Below are 17805 nucleotides of genomic sequence, written 5' to 3' on the forward strand. Positions count from 1 at the left end.
TTTACGAGAGGAAAACTCCACTACATCGTCTATTTCTGCTAGTTCAGTATTTATTTCTAAAGCAAACACGTTACTTGGTATAAAATACGCTCCCCCTGTGTGATAGCCTCTGTTACTTAATTAGGAATCAGTTAAATAATTTGTTATAGACCATGTCATGTCGCGCGTCCGATGAGCGTCCATTAATCACCACGTGCGACAGGAACAAGTTTGATATACTGCACAGCACGCATTGTACACTTCACCGCCACCCCTACTCTAGTTCCAAATTACTTTCCTCATTTCGCATCAACTACTGATGACGCTTTGCGTCGATGTTCCTTTAGATAACGTGTATATGACGGTAAACACATCTCCAGAAACTGCCAGCGATTAACAACACTGATACCCGTTTATACAGGGTGATAAAAAATTGTCGTTGGAAGTATGGTTGATCTATTCATGACTGTCCTGTTATACAAATAAAGCGGTAAGGTTTCAGATTAGAAAATATCATGCAAGAAGCAGATGACGTAACTCTTTCTCATGATTTCCTATTATTTTTAATAATAATCAGTTTCTTCAAAACTAATTTTCATAATGACCATGTTTCCTAATTTTTCCTAATCTATTTTTTATCGTCCGATTATTTTTAATATTTTTTAATTTGAAATTCATAAACAGGATGAGTCTCCGCAGTGACATTTGCAGCTAATGAAATTTAATTTTTCGTTACAAATTATATATAATTTCCGTAGCGCTGGGATTTCATTTTCATAAAATCTTAATAATTGGGACCTTATGCTGCTTTTATGAAAATTATTAAGGTCACAAATTGAAACCTTATTAGTTACTTTTTCGGAGAATATATATTCACTTCCTCCGCCTCAACTACATAAATTCTATCCGCAGGTTGCTTACCTCGGGCGTGCTTAGTTTCAACATTCCGCTAATACGTTCAGAAGACTTCTTGTTGGGTATTTTAGGTCCACCTTATCAAATTCGTGAAACTTTATGACATTATAAGCTACACTTTAGACTTTTTTTTTTTTTTTTTTTTTTACAAATTAAACCGTTTAGTCATGAATTTGAACTGAAAAACTGCGAAAATCGTTAAAATAAATCTTGCAACGTAGGCCAGTGTCGCATGCTTGTGACTGAATACAGCAAAGGAGGAATACGGGTCTATATCGTTTTGAACTACTAATTCGGTCCTGCTAGAGTGCAGGCCGCGCTAGGTAGATTATTGCAGTAGCCGTGACGTTGCCAAATATTTCATAGAAACGTAACGATTTCCTCTATAACGGTGAGGACCGATTTCTAAAACACGACGAAATTGTGGTTCCAAGCCGCGGTTTTTAAATCTCTATCAAGGTCTGAATTCTGTGCGATTTCTAAAACGAAGTCGAGACACAACTTGAGAAGAAACCGCGGTTCGTGGTTTTTATATATGGCAACGCAGAAAGGAATCGATCTTTATTCTAGATCAACAGTCGATATTAGAAAAAAATGAACATCGGGTTAATATTTTTATTGAATTACAGTGCATTCTTTTGTTGTGACGTAAGTTAGGCTATTGTTACATTTACTAATTTACAGAAAATGGTTTAAAATACTAGCATTACTTTAGTTTTTAATAGGGTAACGTATTTTTAGGTGCCGAAATAAAAACTAATATTGATGAAATAAGCAAAAGTTGAATATTTATTTTGTTGCTGTTTATCCTTCGTTCACAATTATTACTAACGCTTTAAAATCTGAACACCCTTTAGCAGGTATTTAATAATTTAAATTAATATTATCTGGGTTAAAATTTCAATTTGAACTAAATGTACCAATATTATCATTCTATTTTCAGATACACCACTACGTGAAAAGCCCCAGTAACTTACAACCTAATAAAAAAAATCACCTTTGTTTGATATTTTTCTAGGCCAACATCATAATTTCCAGAAGTATTGTAAAGACTATGAATGAAGTTATATCGTCTTATAGGCATAAATGTAAATTATAATTAATATAAAATACTGTATCTTACTTATCTCAAAACAACAAAAAGCTGCATTTCGTTGTAAGTTACGATTTAGCATTATTGCTAAATTTTACGTTGATTCCTTCGATTTTCATTTGAAATTATGGTTGCTATATAGTTCTAAAGGATTATTCCTGTTTCTCAACATAAATTTGGGGGATTTAATGCTCTTAGGAAATAAGATAATCATGCAGCTGATTTACTACGTCCATCTTGTACACATGAAGCAGCGGTTTTAAACCTACCCCAGCTGTGCTCTCTGCTTGAGGTCAGGTTTCGAGCCATGGCTCAAAAAAATGAACGAGACCTAATTTTATAAAACTAAACATGGTTTAAAGCCATGGCCGTAGTCTAGACCTCGTTTTAGAAATCGACCCTGAATGTTAGAAAAAAACTTATTTATATTTTTCAGATCTCTCCTCATGATCTATTACCAGTTTCATTTACGTGTAGTGGTTATCTTTCACCCTGTATATACATCTACATTACTAAATTACTGTAAGTTACATTGGTTCTTAAATGTGTTAGTTACAAATAAATATTATAGATATATTAATTTGTCCTATAGAATTTATCTGTCATGTTGACACTTAATATTTTAGGAGAAAAATTCGCTTCGGCGCCGGGGAGAATTTTTCTACTAAAATATTAAGTGTCAACATTACAGATAAATTCTGTAGGAAAAATTAATATATCTATAATATTCTCTTAACTAGTAGTGCATAATAACTGGGATTCCCGGCCAACAAGTCACTCAGCTGAGTTCGCTCCTAGTATAATGGCTGTTGACATTGGATACACGTCAACATATATGCCTAACTTGGAGTCAGGCCACAAAGGGAAACATCGAAGAAGGAAGGTTCGGTCCGGTGCTGTGGATTTAACTACTTCCCTTATTATCCCGAGTTAACTCGGGTTGCTAACATGCGTCAAAATTTATTAACCCGAGTTAACTCGTTTGAGTCCCATTGTCTATTTCATAGTGATGTTTTAAGTATGTAAGAAAATTAGTGATGTACAGTGATTCTGCAATATTAAATGACCTCTTTACGAAAATAAAAAAATATGACACTTTCTTTCACAAAACTGGTAAAATATATAGTAAGGGAAGAGGTTAATTCGGCGTAGCTCAGTGGTCAGAGCGCTTGGTACGTAGAACCAAGGACCCAGGTTCGATCCCCGGCGCCGGAGCGAATCTTTCTCCTAAAATATTAAGTGTAAATAAATAGTTGATGTACTTTGATATAATGGTAATAAGCACTGGAACACGGCTAATCTCTTACGCGCGCATTATATTGTGATGGATTGCACATGACGCAGGACATTAAAACAATTGCATAAAGCACTCATTAATGCGCTCTTTGAATATGTTGCAATATGGAATTAAAAACATCACAGGTATGTTTCGTTTGATAGTGATGGGAAATGCTAAGAGTAGTTATCAAATGTACTGCATCACTCTCAACTAATTAGACTTATATTATACAAAGAAATGGCAATAATACCTTTACAAAACTTCAACCAAAAAGATCTAATTTATCAAGGTTATAAAATGCATGTTTCACTTCAAAGCAGCCTACACAATACACGTTTTCCAAATTACAGTACAAAGGTTACAGCTGTTAGAGCTCTTATTTGCTGCATTTGAGGTATTCAGTTGTTTATCATTTAATATCTTTTCTATTTTCATCATAATGCTTGCGACTTATCTGGTTTATGGTTTCGAAATAATGAAATTTCACGACTTTTCCAGTAATATAAATAATATTTTATAAAATTCAGAAAGAAACAGACATGACATAAAAGTAGCATTCTTTTGAGAAGGCAAGGCCTATTCATTCATTCATTCATTCATTCATTTATTGATGTATTTATTGATTGATTGATTGATTGATTGATTGATTGATTGATTTATTTATTTATTTATTTATTTATTCATTTAATTAATTCATTTATTTAGCTAATAACTGTAACATAAAATATAACATAAACAGAAAAACTTCAGCTCACCCCTGAAAGAGAACTCGTGCTCAGGGGCGGATTCCTGAATTGAAATTAAGAAGTATATAACACAATTTGTCTTATGTCTATTACGCAATAAGAATATATAAATTTAAATTTACAATGTTTTATTTTTTATAAAATCCATACATAACTTTTTTAATTTAATACTAGAACTATTAGAATTGACAAGATTGGGATATTTAAATATAAATTTGTTATATATTCTTGGGCCTAAATTACTACTATGATTAAATACTTTAGCAGCATTGCATTTTGGTTCAAACAATCTTAAAGAATTCATACCTTTTGTTTCATAACTATGAAAATACAATTCAAAATTATTTCGATTTTTATGTATGAATTTTATTAATGCAATATAATAAATTTGTCTTATTTTAAGAACACTGAAGTCTAAAAACAATTTTTGAGATGGAAAATCAATACGCTTATGAAGACATATTTTAATTATTTTCTTCTGTAATAAATAAAGTCGATTAAAATTGGATTTAAATAAGCTACTCCATCCTATAATTCCATACATAATTACCGATTGAAATAAAGTCAAGTATATTGTGCGTAATAAACTTATTGACAAGTAATTCCTCAAAAAACAAAATAATACATAATTTTACGTAATTTATTACAAAGGTAATTAATGTTTTGGTTCCATTTTAAACGATTGTCGAAAATTATACCTAAATACTTAACTTCAGAGGACTCCTTAATTGTTTTAGTTTCAAATATCATCAAATCCCTTAGTTGCAGCGCCAGAATCCGCATTGTCCAGCGTACGGTTCCAATCAACATATTACCCAAAATATTACACCTTATTTTGTTATCATTCTTAAAATTTTAAGGATGAAACTTTGCAGACTGATTTTCTTCTTTTATTAATTTTTTAACACTTCGGTTTAAGTAGTATCTAAAAATGCCACACAAAAATTGTTATGAAAAACTATAGGAATTAGATAAGAAGGATTTTGGAACCTGACGTCTCATTTGTACAATGAATAATGAAAAACTATTAACAGAAATAAAGAAAATAATCTCTCGAAGATTAATCGTTTCCGAATCGAAACGGCTTTCGTAACATGTGATGCTACGTCGCACAAATCAATCAGTGTATAAATTTTAAATACGAAATTTCTATTCGAGCCGAAACCCTTCCCTTCTTAGACAAATTTCACTTGGTATAAACGAGTATTTAAGCTGTTCTACGTCTATCAGTAGTGGGAACATAACCCCGTTCAACAGCAGTTATCACCCATTGAGTAACTCAGGATAGTTTTGAACGTTACGAAGTATTAGTAGTCTGGCTTGATCAGAGCGAGTACAACATTTCATTTTCTGAAATTTTACGACATGAAGAGAAATCAAGATTAAGTGGAGAATTTTTTGTGAAGAAATTTGTGATGTTGAGGAAATTGCAATAACCTCTTTCTCTAATTTAGATGCCACAAGAATCACTCCAAATGTCTCCGGAATTAGAACCAGAATAAAGATGTCACTCTATCCAGTGCTAACGAATGCACAAATGCATTCCATCTGTTCTTATATCTAATCTAAACCACTTTTATTCATTCATTGGACTTTAACACTTGGATTTATCAAAAATTTTGGTGTGTGCGTGTTTTTTCCCCCCTTTTTCAAAGCCAAAACCTGTGACGATATAGGTAAAGGTTGGTAATACTGTGATACGAGTAGTCTAATAATGTGATATTTCTTTTTGAGAATGTACAGTAGCGTGCAAATTAATCCGAACAACGTAATTACTTATTCAAAAACACTCAAACGGGATAAGAAAAGGATGTAAGACATACCTCAGTAATCTATGTGGCTTCCCTTGTTCCTAATAACAGCTGAGACGATTTGGCATGGATTCCACTAATTTCCCACAAATATTCTTCATTTCTTCATCGCGAAACCATACACCAATGAGGGCAGAAATCATCTTCTCCTTTGTAGAACAATCCATTTTTTGCATTCTTCTTTTGCAAATTGACCACAAGTTCTCAATGGGGTTGATGTCGGGTGAGTTGCCTGGCCAGGGGAGTGCCTGAATATTCTTCTTGTTGAAGAATTCTGTAGTTTTTCGAGACGTATGGCATGGTGCCAGGTCTTGTTGGAACACACCTCTACCATCCGGAAATGATTTTTGCAGCTGGGGTACGATTCTGGTTTCCAATAAGTGAATATATTTGTCAGAATTCATCATTCCCTTGATAGGTATTAATGCTCCAGGCCCTTCATGTGTAAAGCAATCCCAAAACATTACTTTAGGGGGGTATTTGGGTGCTTGTTGGAGATGAGCTGCTGTTACGTTTTCGGATCCTTTCCGTACGTAAGAAAGACGGTGGCCGTGGACCTCGAAATGAGACTCATCGGAAAAAAGTACATTCTTCCAGTCATTCACTGTCCAGTGTTGATGTAATTTTGCCCACATTAAGCGTTTTTTTTGCACATAACAGGGGATAGCAGTTGCTTCTTAATAGGCTTACGAGCCCTTCGTCCAGCTTCCAAAAGCCTACGCCGCACTGTTGTGACGTGAATATTCACCCCAGTGGTAGCCATTAACTCGCGGGTTAAGTCGACAGCAGTTAGTCTAGGATTTAATTTACTTTTCCTGACAATTAAACGATCATCTGCAGGTGAAGACTTCCTTTTCCGGCCACAGTTTCCTTTTTTCTGGGGTGTGATGGATCCAGTCTCCCTGTATCGTTTTATGATCGAATTAACAGTAGCCAAACCGATGTGACATTCTGCAGCAATTTGCCTTTGTGTCATAGAAGAATGCTCTGCTAATGTTATAATTTTAGACCGTTTTCGTGGAGTTGTATCCATTTGTGAAGACGACAGAATGTACACAGAATTGCAACATTAAGTCTTCAACACAAATGAAATGCTTATAAGCACAAAACGACAGGCAAAATGTCACATATTATAAAAAAAAAAATAATAACGACAGACCTTCAACAATGGAATTACACGTACTACAGATGTCAATTAAAGCGGTATGAGCAGCTGTGAGGCCAACAATGACAGAAAATGTAAAAATATGTCGTGTTCGGATTAATTTACGCGCTACTGTATTACAATTTTACTGAGCGAGAGAAGGACCGGGTTTGTGCAGCAACTTGTCCACAAACATTCCCTTAATACGTCGAAGCAAAAAACCGATCTTCCTCTCGCTCAGTAAAACTGTAATGAATTCTCAAAAAGAACTATCACAATTTATCAATCTTTACCCTACCTGAATTTAATTAAAAATCTTTATTTTTCACTAGACGAACTTATGATGAAACTATTGTGACCTTGCCATGAAATACAATAAACATGTACTTTTGAGAAATTTTAGCCGCTATGAAGCTCCCAAGTAGCTATTCGTCTTCCCTCCATGCCTCTATTGACAAAAAACTTACTACTTTCATCTAAATACATTAATATGGAACGGTTGTTTCAGTCGCCTTGAATTATAATGCTGATATTACTTCCCGACATTTACAAACTCTGACTACTGAAAACAATACAAAAGAAGGTTCTATTGCAAACTAACAACGGAATAAATTGCATTCATGTGTTCGTATTTCTTTTTTGACTAACATGAATGTCATGCCTAATAACGGACTGTAAAATTGCCAATAACAACCGTCGGCATATATAAAAAAATAATAACTTGTCAATCCATTGACATATTGCGTAGAAATGTAACAACTGCTATAAATATATTATTCGGTCACAACATGAAGGTAACTTTTCCTCATTTTGTGTAAACAAAATGAGTTAATAAAACTGTAGTTATGAGTAACTGCGTTGTCAATAAATGTCAAAATAAGTATAAAATAAAGTTACATTGATTTGCTTGTGAAAGGAGAAGAATATTATTAAATAGATATAAATATTCAATTTTATTATTTCAAATGTTTATTGTTAATTTCAAATATTTATTTGCTAAATGATTATGTAATAATTAACACAGTCCCAATAATATTAATAGTGATAACGATAAGTGATAATAAACAATAATACTGAACCAAAGACTACAATCAGGGATAACGAGTTGGTCTCATCTGCTCGAGCGTGGTTGTGAATAGCAGATGTGCTAATTAGTTGATAGGAATTATTTCCGAGATCTTCCCAAACAGTAAGGCAAATATCAGGCAATGTCATAGCAAATACTCGATCTCGTCTAGCTAGAAATAACATCTCGCTGTCACCAATTTCATAAATTTCCCCGACGCTGTATAATTAGCGTTACATTTGATATAAATTCGTTAAATAACCAACTATATAATAATAATAATAATAATAATAATAATAATAATAATAATAATAATAATAATAATAACAATAAATTTCAAACACCATGAACTCAAAAATGTCCCAAATTCAAACAGCTTGTTTCGTTCATTCATTCATAGTTCTTTGATCAAGGGTAGGTTTTCACTGCAAACCCAGCATTCTCCAATCTTTCCTATTTTCTGCATTCCTCTTAGTCTCCACATATGATCCATATACCTTCTGATATTTTCTTCTGCCCCGAACTTCTCTCCCGTTCACCATTCCTTCCAGTGCATCCCTCAGTAGGCAGTTTCTTCTCAGTCAGTGACCAAAGCAATTCCTTTTCCTCTTCCTGGTCAGTTTCAGCAATATTCTTTTTCACCCACTCTTTCCAACACAGCTTCATGTCTTATTCTGTGTATTCATTTCACTAGCTCATCCTTCTCCATATCCACATTTCAAATGCTTGTAGTCGCTTTTCTTCACTTTGCCGTAATGTATATGTTTCTGTCCCGTACAGTGCCACACCTAAAACAAAGCACATAATTGGTATCTTCCTTAGTTTTTTTTTTTTTTTTTCAGAGATCCGCAGAAGATACTCCTCTTTCTACTTAAAGCTTCCTTTGCCATTGCTATTCTCCTTTTGACTTCCAAACATAGCCAATGAACTGGCCTTTTCCCTGACGAGAGATATTTAAATTGTTGAAGATTAATAAATTCTAACGCACCCTACGTCATGTAATAATGCAACTTGGAACTCCTGAACCTTTTTATTGTTCAACATTTATATTTGTGAGCAACTGTTTTCTATTATCAACTTTAATAAAGGCAGACATCGAACATCTGTAACTGATGTTTCATTACGATCAGTACTGTTCCTTTCAGCTGTCAACAGCATAAAACTGATGAATAAAAATATAACAAAATGATACTGTATATTTAACTAGTTATAGAGTTTCTATTATTTCTGTAAAATAAATATTTCTTCATTAATTAATAATAATCCAAGATAGTTTTGTAAACACTGAACGGGAATTCATTTCATGAACACTCGTACTAGTACTTTTGTGTACATTTTGTACGAGATCACCCCTTCTTCCAGTCCACCCTTATACAGAGCGCAGCCAGTATCTGCATTCTGCTCTCAGGCTGTGAGCCGACTCGGAGAGCGCAAACCTTGTGCAGGCCTGACTTATAGTATACCCCAAGTATTTTAAGCTTCGACTTGTTCTACTGCCTCATTTAGAAACCGCAAGTTTACCTTATTTATTTTTCTTCCGATAACCATGCTTTTCGTCTTGTTTACGTTTATCTTCATTCCATACTGCTTACAGCTAATATTTTAAATGTGTACATGTAATTCATAATTTCAATAAATCCAGATTTATGTATAAAATATATAGTAGCAGTAGCAGTTAAGTAGAACCACTAATAGTGAAATCAGTACAGTAGTAGTATTAAGGCATAGTAATATTTACAGTAATCAAAACACGACATAAGGGAAATATGAAATCGAGATATTTTAACTTCACACGAGACGTAAAGTGATATAATTTGGAGAGCACGGGTTTTCTTACTGCTCTGGATCGAGAAGTTCTTTCTTAAAGATCTGGAGGCGTTGTTTCCGCTTTCTTGTCGACGAGGTTGCGTAGAGAACTTGAGTAAAAGTTTTAACCTGTCTCAATGAGGTTAATCATTTCTTCCTACAGAGCCAGAAACTCCATCATTACACTCTCTTTCGCTAGTTCTGTATTCGTTTTTCATTGAAAAGTACCAAGTTTTACAGCAAACCTGGTGAGAAAGCTTCAACCAAAGAAACCAGACAAGAGTTTTGTGAATGAATAAACGCAAAATTCTGATGGACTTGAAAGATAGATTAATATAGAGTTAAATTAAAACAGATATACTGCCTGCCAAACGAGTTGTGATCAGTCGGAATGTGCAGTGTCAGTCACCATGGAGGGCAAGGATAGGGGAATACTATCAGGTCCGTTACCAAGAGCTATTTTCCGAGACTGGACATCCAACGAGACTCTTCTTAATGAGCTCCCCTTAATCGTTATAGGAGTTACATCTAACACACAATAATTAAAAGTGTAGTAATGTAGGACCTTGCCCATATGCTAGCCTAGTGCTAGAGCCCCGGTTTATAATCAAGCCAACTTGGATTTGCTCGATTTAGTCCCGGAGAACAACTCTTTGTGACGGATTCAACCTGGATGTAACCTGCAGACATTTTTATTATTACGGAATATCTTTTTATATTGTAAACCTCTATATAATGAGTTATGTGCCAGTTATGTGAACCTGGTTCATCAGTCGGTTCCTCAATTCTCCGAATGGCACGTTACTCTCCAGTCTTTTTCTATTCTTAATACCATAACCTTGTGACGGCTTTCAACACCTCATTTCACTAGAGCAGGGATCGTCAGCACAGAGCATGCTGGGGCTAGAGTCTCTTACCCGCAGAAAACGCAGTGCACTATGGTGCGCTCCGTAGCTGCTAGCGGGTATGCTCTCTATCTCTCCCTGCTGCACGACGGTGCACACGGGACGGCACCGCGTATCCAATGCACATTTCAGCGAGTGCTGACGACCACTGCTCTAGAGCTTCCGTAACCCTCTGAAGATAGTCTTCCGTTCCATAATATCTCCCAGTAGTCTATAATCGCCAACATTGTAATTTACCTTTCCTTCACATATAGCCTACCTCAAACATATCCATGTTGAGATAGGCGGACGAATTATCACCTGTTCACCATTTTAACTTCTGTCATTATCTTGTCTTTTTCGCTTGCGTTAAGCACGCACATAGCCTACTCTGTTGCGATGTATTCACTTCCATAGCAAAGCTATACTGGCTATTAATTTCAACCTTCACATATACAGGGTGTTTCAAAAATACGGGGCATAATTTCAGGTATGTATTTCCCACATGTAGACAATCAAAATAGTTCATTACAACATGTGTCCGGAAATGCTTCATTTCCGAGTTATGGCCTTCACAACATTGAAATTCACCGGAACGTTTTTCTTTCCGCAGGTCATTGCCGTCAAAGGAGACATTAAGAGGGCACTCTGACAGTTCATTCCGAGGCGAAGGTTACATTCAGTGTTGTGTAGGCGTTAGACTGTGCGACATGTATTCAAATCAAACAGACTTACGGGGCAGGCGTACACAAACTTCCTGGAAAAAACCATACCTCATGTTTTAGAAGACACTCCACTGATCAATCGTCAACACATTCACTTCTTGCATGATGGCGCTCCTGCACACTTCAGTCGTACGGCTCGCCGGTACTTGGATCGAAGGTTTCCTGATCGATGGATAGGTAGAGGTGGCCCAATTGCTTGGCCTCCACGCTCACCTGATCTGAACCCTGTCGATTTCTACTTGTGGGGCCATTTAAAATCATTGGTTTATTCGTCTCCGATTCGTCGGAATCGAATTGTGGCATGTTCTGAGGACATACGCAATACTCCTGGAGTTTGGGATCGTGTTCGCAGGTCAATGGGACATCGATGTGAAGTCTGTGTTCAAGCAGTAGGTGGACATTTTGAACATCTTCTGTAATGACAACGACCTGCGGAAAGAAAAACGTTCCGGTGAATTTCAATGTTGTGAAGGCCATAACTCGGAAATGAAGCATTTCCGGACACATGTTGTAATGAACTATTTTGATTGTCTACATGTGGGAAATACATACCTGAAATTATGCCCCGTATTTTTTAAACACTCTGTATAGTACAGTAGATATATAATAGATTCTTTCATTTCCTTTTAAATTTTGAATACCCAACATCCTTTGTATAAATATCGTGTGTAGCTTGCACTTACACGGTCGAATGTTATCCTATCAGCGTAACTACGTTTCTTTCACGTACGTTTAATTTGGACACTGTCATCTATCGGCTGATTCAATAACGAAAGCGATTGTGCTGCCCTTATAATATATTTTACGAACCTCTTTGATTCATCGTACACAAAAGTCTTACACATTTTCGCGGTTTGTAGGTCGAATAAGATAAGAGTTTGATGTCAAAATAACTTCCATGATTCTTTTTTCAATTCAGTTTAAGGTTTTATTCAATTTTTTTGTGTATATCTTATGATACGAACTAAGTTACCCAAATAAGCAAATGCACGTGCTCGCATGAATCCAATAGAGTATAAGTAGCACTTTCTATGATTATCAAAACATATAATATGCAGCCTACATCCCCAAAACATAATAGTATTGTGAGGGAGTTTCTATCAGCTCAGTGGGAAGTTCTTCTTAAACGAATATATTCTGTGAAAACTGTCGATTGAGTTTCAATAATTATTCTAGTAATGAAAAGGCAACAATGGCAATAATATTACAGACAATTCTGGAAAAGTAAATAAGTTTGCTTTAGTCCAACAAAAAATAAACAAAACAAAATAAAACAAAGGATCCAATCAAAGTATTGATTTTATAGAAACAACCAACTCTATTCTGACGGCAAATATACCACAAAGCTAGCAAATTACAGAGAATTTATACTGACTGCAAAGCTTTGAGGAGGCAAAAACTATCTCAATCAGACCTGTAATTACAGTAGCTATAGGCACCAACCTAAAGGGACACGTATAACTTCAGGAAGGCTTTCATATAGAGTAAAACATTTCATTATTTAGGGATCTAATATATATATATATATATATATATATATATATATATATATATATATATATAGTAACACCACAAAATAACAACCCATACTGAACATAGATTATCTAATAAGGTGAACACTTCAATTCAAGAATGAATGTAAATAAATTTAATTTATTTTCATGCTAATAAATCTCTTGTTGAACAAAGGCTATACACAGATACTGAAATATGGAATTGTTATGAATCTATAATCAATCAGGGATTTGAAAGGAACAACACCTCTTTTAATATTTTAAGATTAATTTATTTATCCTTGGTGTAATCTGTATCACGTTATGGCATTGTCGGTTGGAACACTGTTTCTAAATCCATAAGAAAGTCACTGGATTAACTACGAAAGAGAATAATCAAAATTTGTCTGAACAAGTCCATTGATTACCTTACTAAACTTCTTTATTCGGATTTTAACGTTTTAAAATTGGAACAGATATATAAATATACATTATTAACTTTCTTTCATAAGAACAAAAAAAATTCATCACATATTGGCACAATTATAATATGAGAAGAAACATATTATTTCATTTTATAGAATTCAAATGTTCAGCTGCTTCTGGTATGAAACATGGCTTCAACTATGGCTTAAAACTATACAACAAATTAATTTCTCAGTATCCTGTTTTAGCTAACATAAGTATGATTAAATTTAAACCGAAAATCAAAGAATAACACTTCGATGACACAGGCTATAGTACAGAACAACTTCGATGACACAGGCTCTAGAACAGAACAACTCCGATGACACAGGCTATAGAACAGAACAACTTCGATGACACAGGCTATAGAACAGAACAACTTCGATGGTACAGGCTATATAACAGAACAACTTCGATGGCACAGGCTATAGAACAGAACAACTTCGATGACCCAGGCTATAGAACAGAACAACTTCGATGACACAGGCTATAGAACAGAACAACTTCGATGACACAGGCTACAGAACAGAACAACTTCGATGACACAGGCTACAGAACAGAACAACTTCGATGACACGGACTACAGAACAGAACAACTTCGATGACACAGGCTATAGAACAGAACAACTTCGATGACACAGGCTATAGAACAGAACAACTTCGATGACACAGGCTATAGAACAGAACAACCCCGATTACACAGGCTATAGAACAGAACAACTTCGATGACACAGGCTATAGAACAGAACAACTTCGATGACACAGGCTATAGAACAGAACAACTTCGATGACACAGGCAACAGAACAGAACAACTTCGATGACACAGGCTATAGAACAGAACAACTTCGATGACACAGGCTATAGAAAAGAACAACTTCGATTACACAGACTATAGAACAGAACAACTTCGATGACACAGGCTATAGAACAGAACAACTTCGATGACACAGGCTATAAAACAGAACAACTTCGATGACACAGGCTATAGAACAGAACAACTTCGATGACACAGGCTATAGAACAGAACACTCTCACACGAATAAGGCAACAGTCGTTCATAAATTTGAAAAAAACGACCTTGTGCCTAGCGTTAAATTCTGTCGACAGAGAGGAAATTCAGCATGGGTCTACAAATATTTTCAAAAGAATAGAACTGTTCATTAGAGAGAATGATCGACAGTTCCTGTACCTATTAATTATATTATATAAACCAATAAGTTACATCTGTGATGTAGTGTTTGAGATGAGAGATTTAATTACTGATGGCTGAAGTACAGAATCACCGCTAGGCGGGCTGATACTTGCCCATGTAACTTTTCAAACTTCACCGTACTAAGTGAAACCTGTTTCCAGGCGAACACCCATTAGATAGTAACTGATACTCTCCCTACAACGACACGAGCGACAGCGAGATGAAACGGAAATGAAGGATTATGGGAAATAAGCGGCGCGCTTTAGGATGAAGGATAATAGCAACAACGTTTTGTGAAGCAAATATTTCGTTATCACATGGAAGTGTCGATATCTTCGTATTTAAAAAACCGCGATTTCACGCAGGAAATTCACGGTAGAGTGCGCTGATAGTCAGGGAAGGATGACTCAGAAATAAACCCTGAACCTTCGCTAGATAGACATTTAAAAGTAATGTCACGGTAGTATCCCAGAGGGAGGGTTCCTCGGTCTGTAATGTGGAACTTTGTGTTTGCACGTTTACACTTAGGAATTCTAGAATAAGCGACATATCATGAACATCTGAATCAACTGCTCTGAGAACGCCATCGAGCGAGCAATTAATATAGTATAAACTATACGTAAACACGAATATACACTCTGTATCCGTAAATACGGTACTGTCTGTGACCGTGTTTGTTAATTTAGTGTTCCTAACTGTACAAAGTTTCGTAATTAACTAAATTATTATTTATTTACTGTATTGAACTAGCATGTATGTTTGTCCGCTACCGATGTAATGTCCTGTGTTGTCTTACGTAAGCGTTTTACTGACCCACATCATGTCAGGTCTGCCATGTGTTCGTTTAATATCGCATTAAAAAAGTTCCCGAGTTATACTCGGACAGCGTTATTTAATCTATTTGTGTATATATGTTGAAATTGAATTGAAAGAGGGAGAAATGGTACTCGAAAACGCGTCCTTGCAAGAGAGTTTGGGGCTGAGAAAAACTGAAAATGTGAGCTCCAAGCCTGTTGGCCACTTGTCTCAATCCGGATTTCGCTGCTCCACTGAAGGAATTCTAGAAAATTTTAAAGGGGAAAAATCCGAAAATTGACTAACCTAATTGCTACTACATAACGTTGAAGTTTAATGACTGCAGATGATGCATCTGCTGTTCGTACACTTTCTTTAATTGCCTCCAAAGTTTCAATGGCGTGAATCCTTCCCCACTTAGGACCATGACTTGGATGTTCAGAAGGGCCTTCAATTACATATGAAGAGTTCGCGGGAAAAACGATGAATGTCACATTTCTGTTAAGGATTAGATAATGATCTAATTGAGCCTATAACTGCAAGATGTAGTGCTGTTTCTATAGAAAGGGAAAGGATTACTGTATTCGTGGTGATAATTTTCCTTTTTACCATTTTTCACAAGAACAACATTAAATTTCGTAGTGATCCATTGAATTAGATAATGACATCAACCTTAACAAAACTGTGACATTCATCTTTTTTCCCGCGAACTCTTCATATGTTTCATCTGGAGATAGGGTTATTTCAGCGTTGCATCTTCTGCGCTGGTCGCATCTCCAAACAACATCGGAATCTCGGACTTTATGCCTGGCATACACATAGTCTACCCTTGATGTATTAGTTTCACAAAGCCCCTAATACTTCGAGTGAATCGAAATTCCCCTTCATGATACTCCATCACTACAATAAATTTGATAATAACTAAAATAAGTAAGAACGTCACCTTACACCTAAAATTTTTTTGCCAAATAAGGTAGGTGCTCCTTTTATGGTCATGTTCCTAATATGGCCACCCCCCCCCTATTGTGAGTTAGTTAACCAAAAAAATCCGCTAAATTGCAGCAGCATCCAGTGAAAGGGCATCCTGGTATGTCACTTGATCGTTTTCCATCCAGTCAGGTTGAGCAATATGGCGTCAGTTGCCTGTTTTGCGGTTTTCATGTGACCTCTTCTTATTTTTCTCTGTTAAGTCTCCTTTGTTTTATACATGTTTTTCAAAGACTTGTTTCATGAAAACCATAGTACTCCATTCAGTTTTTAATGTTCTGTTGATTGGTGTTGTCGTTGATGGCGTATCTTTTAAGAGTTGTTCATAATCAAACGATTTTCGTGAAAGCTTACCTCCTCCTGATATAGCCATATCAAATGCACCATGGCCATATCATTTCACTTTTATTTTTTCACCTGACAATTAATTTACATACCTTATAGCTGGGATTACGCAAAAATTTTGTATTTTAAGAAACACAACTTAATTTTTTATGGAAAAACCTGTTTTGACTACACTTTTGAATTATAAAAAAGATTATTAAGTGTCATGTTTATTCATTTTACACCAAATTTTTTTAAATTTTAGCACAACTGCGCTATCAAACTGAAAACAATCACGATTTGTAGAACATGGAACAAGGGTGGCCATATCATGTGCATATGTTTCTGATATGGCCACTAGGTAGACTTTTGGAATTTGGGACTTTTTGGACAATTAAAGTTATTTTTATGGGGAAAGGAAATTGTTTTAAGAAAGTCCATTAGACTGAGAACGAGTAAGAATAATGTGGTTTACATTTTTTTTCAAAATGGCGGTTAGAAAAATTCTCTAACCTTAGCATGGCGATATCAGGGACACCTACCTTATTTATATGCGCAACCACGGAAACAGCCTCAAAATTGCATTTAAATCTCATTACATTTTTTTTCAATAAAACATTAATAAATTATTAAATCTAATCGGTGACGAGAAAGCCGGTGACTAAAATGTAATCGGTAACAAGACGACAACTCCGGTGACGAGAATTCCTACACCAAAGCTTACAGCGTTTACATGAGAATATTCTTACTTTTCGCACTTTACCGTATAATAGTACATTTTAATAAGCTTGCCTACTCTTAGGGATGGCTGTATTTCTGTGCAGACCTCGAAATCATTGTCTTGTATTACGACAAATCTTTGTTTTTATACTTCGTCTAACAAGAAAGTAGAACAAAACACACTCTGAACTCAGCAAAGTAACAAGGAAATGCTTTCGATTCTATTTCACACTTGCACTGCAAGCCAACGGTGACTCTTCTTTAAGGATGGAAGCGATCGCGAAGCTCTTTGTTCACTTGGGGAATTCAGGTGCTTGTAAAAGTTGAAAGAGAGGCTGTCGGCCATTACTCATCAGCACGATATCAGCGAGGAACTGTTA

Source organism: Periplaneta americana, chromosome 16 (genome assembly GCF_040183065.1).
Source record: "Periplaneta americana isolate PAMFEO1 chromosome 16, P.americana_PAMFEO1_priV1, whole genome shotgun sequence".
In the NCBI taxonomy this organism is placed as follows: domain Eukaryota; kingdom Metazoa; phylum Arthropoda; class Insecta; order Blattodea; family Blattidae; genus Periplaneta; species Periplaneta americana.